Source organism: Otolemur garnettii, unplaced genomic scaffold, assembly GCF_000181295.1.
Source record: "Otolemur garnettii isolate 467f Iridium unplaced genomic scaffold, OtoGar3 scaffold00328, whole genome shotgun sequence".
Classification (NCBI taxonomy): Eukaryota; Metazoa; Chordata; class Mammalia; order Primates; family Galagidae; genus Otolemur; species Otolemur garnettii.
The window spans coordinates 30,716-36,074 of record NW_003852723.1 but is presented as its reverse complement, the minus strand read 5'-3'; the positions used below and the strand labels follow the sequence as shown (position 1 = coordinate 36,074).

Below are 5,359 nucleotides of genomic sequence, written 5' to 3'. Positions count from 1 at the left end.
CTAATAATGTTTTAAAACTTATATTCAAATCCTAAGGAATGGTTATCAAATATATTAAAGCCATCCTGAAGTACCTTGTTCTTCAGATCTACTGGTAACTCTCAAAATGGACTTTGAAATATAGAATTCATACTACCATTTATTCTGGGGGGGAGGGGAGACTGGAAATTTGGGCTCTTCTTGAGCTAACAAGCTGATGAAAACAATTTCCTATCAAAAAGACCATTTGATAATTGTTTTAAACTCTCTCATGTTGCAACTTCAGATTGGCAAAAAGGACCTGGAACTTCAAGAGTCCCAGTTTTTTCTTTAAAAAGAGTAAGATCCTCTATTCTTTGAGTTTGATTTTAGATTCTGCATATAAGTGTTTGCCAGATGTGTGGGGAAGGGGAAATGGGGATGTTGGTCACAGGGTACAAAGTTTTAGTTATGAAGATTTAATTTACAGTATGATGAGACTATATTGAACAATATGTATTATATACTTGAAATTTTTCAAAAGGGTACATCTTAAGTGTTCTCACCACAAAGAAACTAATGAAAGAAAGTTAACTATGTGAGGCGATAGATATGTTAATTCGCTTGATTACAGTGATAATCTGACAATGCATATGCATCTTTAAACATCAAGTTACACACCTTAATATGGCAATATTTATTTGCTGAATATACTCATGAAGCTGGAAAAAAATTTAAAAACAAGCACACAGATAAAAAAAAGTCAGGCCTCAACATAAAGATTCCTATTAATGAGTCAGAAATTTTGGATTAATTTTGGATTCTTGAAATAGTTTATATCTCAGAACAATGCATTAATCCCAAAGACTTGGTGGGATTAACATCAACATTAATGTTATTGATGATTGGTTGATAGAGCGGATGGGAGGAGAAACTGATTTCTTTACAAGGAGAGAAAACCAAAGTTTAAATTATCAACTAGAAGAGGGAAATGTGCTTTCACTTCAAAAGTGCAAAGAGCCCATCTATTTATTAAACCCAAGCTCTTTGTACCACATCTGCACCCTTTTTGGAAGTCTGAGATCATTTCAGTATGAAAAGTTAAAAGATAAAAATAACTAAAATACTTCCACCCTTCTCAAAAAATGACGCTTTTCTGTAGTCTCTCTACACAACAACACTTAAGAAGTCCAGCCTGGCACAGAAGGACCAATGTAGAATCCTCTGCGGAACTTTCTGGACCATCACTGAACACATCTCTGCATCCTTGAGGTTGTGTTTTGTTTTTTGGTTAGAATCTTTTTCTTATCAATACAGGAAACTTCCACTCTTCTATCAAGGAAAAAACTATTCTTTCTGCCCCACAAACTTCTTCCTGAACACTCCAGGAAAACTTAGTAGTTACTACGTGGATCTTCTTTACTCTTTGTCCTTTCTTCCACTTATATCTGGATAAATATCTATGATGAAAGTCTTTATAATCACAATCGATGCTAAAACCTTAATCAAGGTAGAAATCATAATGGTAATCCTTCTCCCCACCCTCAAGCATACAATTCTTGAAGCATATACAAGTCTTCATAAATGTCTTAATGAATGGACTTCAAAGTATCAATAGGTAAAATGAAGTCTGAACTCAGTAGAAATATTTCTTGAGTTATTTGTTACGTGCAAAGCTTTGTATACATTATTATTTCACCAAATGACTTAGTGAGATTAAGTGACATTGTGATCCTTATTTTGCAAATAAGACCACATGACTAAGGAGGAGTGGAGAGGGGATTTGAACCTAGATTATCTGGGAAGAGACTCTTGCCTTAATCATATTCCCATCTATGAAATCTTCCCTAATGCAACCTCAATTATCCTGGTCCTATAATTTATTAGAGCCATATAGCAGTCACTTACCATGCAGTACCCTGGTTACATTTATTTTAGAAGGTGATAAATGATTCTATCCCTTCTACTGTACTTGAGCTAACAACAAATTTTCTGAAGTGATAAACATATGTGAATCTTTTCAGGAAAATAAGGTCATAGGCAGGTAACATGTATTCCTATTTTTCATATTAATGAATATTGTTGTTATGGTTGTTCTTTTACTTTACCAGATCTGCCTATTAAATTTTTCTTCTAAGCTCTGAGCATCAGAGGATAACCTTAAAAGAGTGACATTTTCAAGTGCTTTATATTCTAGGCCTTAGGATCAGATGTTGCCATTTTCAGAGACAGCTTTAGTTCCACTCACAAAAGGCCAAGTATCTTATAAAAGAAGGAGTCATTGTAAAGTGAGCTGTTCAAAGCCATATGCCCAATTCTTTCCAGGTGTAAAAGGAACAGGACCTATTTGGGCACCTCTTTGGGTTGGGACCTGCTTACTTGCTTGTCCCAGTCCCACTCTAGGAAGCATTTTGGATCAGTTTGATGACTTATTATTATTATTTATTTTTATGTTTCACACATTTCCTGTGCGCCAGACACTGTGTTGATAGCAGGACTTACTAAGATAAAGTGAAATCATGCCCATTGTCCTTTAAGACATTTATAGTCCTACAGAAGAGCTTAAATTTTACACATTTTTAAATTTCAGAAACTTCCCTTTGAGCTCTAATTGCACAAAAGTTCTTATTAAATTTTTGTTGATTTTTCTCTTCTGTTTCTTCCATTAGTTCTGCCTCAGTGGGATCACCTGTTCTATTCAGCTAGATCTCATCTCATCTTACACACAGGGTTCTGCACCATTTCTTGATCCTATTCTGTGTTCCACACAGTGGAGCAGGCTCTGAGGTTTACTTCAAGTATCTCAGTACACAGACACACACATACATAGACACATGCAAACAATGGTTTTAACTTTATAAACCTAAAATAATGTATTATACTACTCTTTATCTGAGAAACATGTTTGCTTGGTTTTTTGGTTTTGTTTTGTTTTGTTTTGTTTTTGTTTATGAGGACATAACTGGTTTTCAGCCTAATATGTACAAAGATGTCTTAGAAACACAGAAACAGAATAAATATTTTATTAATCAGTGTTCTCCAGGGGAACAGAACTGATCAGAAACAGAACAAATTTACAGAGAAAGACAGACAGAGGGACTTATTATGAGGAATTGGCTCAGAAGACTGTGGAGGCTGAGAATCCCATTCTGCAAGCTAGAGAACCAGGAAAGTCAACAATATAGGTTCCTACACGTGTCTGAAGTCTCCTGAGAACTAGGAGTGCCAATGTTCAAGGGCAGGAGACTATGGTTGTCCTTGCTCAAACAAGACAGTGAACTCAGCCTTCCTCTGCCTTTTTGTTTTATTCAGGTCCTCCACATATTGCATGATGCCCACGCACATTGGTGAGGTTGATCTTTACTCAGGCTACTGACTTAAATGCCAATAGCTTCTGTAAACATTTTCACAGACACATCCGAAAGTGTATTAGCAGTCCTGTTCAGTTGATACATAAATCTTTCAGCGACTGACACATGGAATGAATTTGCTCCAGAATGCTAAGGGTGAACTCACTAGACTGACCATATGCAGACTCCCTCTGTTGTTGTCAGGTCATCATAAAGCCCCAGTCAGACAGACAAAACATTATGCTGCTTTAGATATCCAGATAGCAGAGTCATTTTGTTTTGTTTTGTTTTGTTTTTAGCTCCATTTTTTATTACACACATCATTGTTTGTTTGCTTTTGGCAGTGTTTTTTGGCTGAGGCTGGGTTTGAACCAGCCACCTCTGGTGTATGGTGTCGGTGCCCTACTCCTTTGAGCCACAGGTGCTGCACCAGCAGTGTCATTTTGGACCCTGTGTTTAACCATTTTCAAAATTCCTAGGAACTCTCATTTTCCTCGTATATAATTTCCTAGGGAAATAGCAGCAGATACCTGTGGGGAAAGAATGCTGGAATCATTACCACGTATCTTGTTGCAGGGAGCTTCCTCTCACATACATGGCCTCTTTTTTCAATGAGTTCCATATACTGAAACTAGCTATAGAAACTAGGCAGATTTAAGCATTTTTATTGGAACAACTGTCTTCATTCTATCATCCTCCATCCTTGACTTGTTTATTTTCTGTAAATATTTCTTTGTATTACAGCCATGATGGTTGTCATTTATGTCTCTCCTAGGGACATTGTGTTCTATTAACCAGGTCTAGGGATCTCTATGAGTCAGTCATCCCCTCTCAATGCCACTTCTCTATCTTGAAATTCATGATAATAACTGAATCTTGCCTTTTTTTGGTTATCCTATTGTATCTTTTCTTATTGCAGAACCCAGTTCTATTATAGAACTGAGTCTCTTACTATCTATCCTGGCCTACAAAGGAGAAATAATTAGTGATGTTGATGACTCTTTTGCTTTGGTAAATGAAACAGACATCGAGTCCTAGATAGAGCCTACCCCTTTTACTCAAAATTTAAATCATGCTGTGCTTGTTTCAGCAGCCCATATACTAAAATTGAAACAATATAGAGAAAATTAGCATGGCCCCTGTGCAAGGATGACACACAAATTTGTGAAGCATTCTATATTTTTTCCATATTTTTACATTGTTCTCAGTAAAGCATCACAAGAATGGAGAAGCACAAATCCTATGTACTCAATTTTGATATAAGGACAATTAATGACCTAGTACATAGTGGGGGGTGGGGGAAGGGGAGAGTAGAGAGAGGAAAAGGGGGGATTGGGGGGTCTCATTTTGTGACACATCTTTTGGGGGCAAGATACAATTATAATAGGGACTTTCTCTAATAAATACAATCTGTGTAACCTGGCTTCTTGTACCCTCAATGAATCCTTCACAATTAAAAAAATAAAAATAATTTAATCATGCTAATTAATTCAGTTACATCTCAAAAGCATTAAGTACAGATGTATGCACACATACATATGCATACACAAGTACCCCTTCTCTCTTCTCCAGTGCCATCTTAAAAGGGTCTGCATAATTATTTTAAGCCCAATAGAAAGTGAGGACTATGAATTTTAAGAACTTGCATTTAAATATATATCTATGATAATATAAAGTCATAATATGTGGAAATTAGGAGATATGTAGAAGTGCTGTTTAAAAGATAGTTGGAAAGAGACACAGAGTTGATAGATAGATTATACATAGATAGATAGACAGCTATAGTTTAGTGATGCCAGATATGGAGAGAAAATAATAAAGTTGGGAGATGGATTGGAGCCATATTTAGAACTCTGGACTTTAAGTGACAGGAGCCATTGAAAGGTTTTAAGCAGGGAGGGAGAAGATAAATTTGATTTGCACTTTAGAATAAAGTTGGGTGGGATAAGGACATGGGAGGTATTGTAAATGAGAGACAGTAAGACTTTGGATCAGTGCTCCCACTCTGCAAGTTATTCCTCATTGGTAAGTGACACATGAGATACTAAAAA

General features: G+C 36.2%; 1 non-coding gene across 1 annotated transcript; it reads left to right on the top strand.

The window, feature by feature from the left end:
* Positions 1–4,385: 4,385 nt before the first annotated feature.
* LOC111722718 lies at positions 4,386–4,492 on the top strand. Its single transcript, XR_002771418.1, has one exon. It is a non-coding gene; the product is annotated as a U6 spliceosomal RNA (small nuclear RNA).
* Positions 4,493–5,359: the final 867 nt, after the last annotated feature.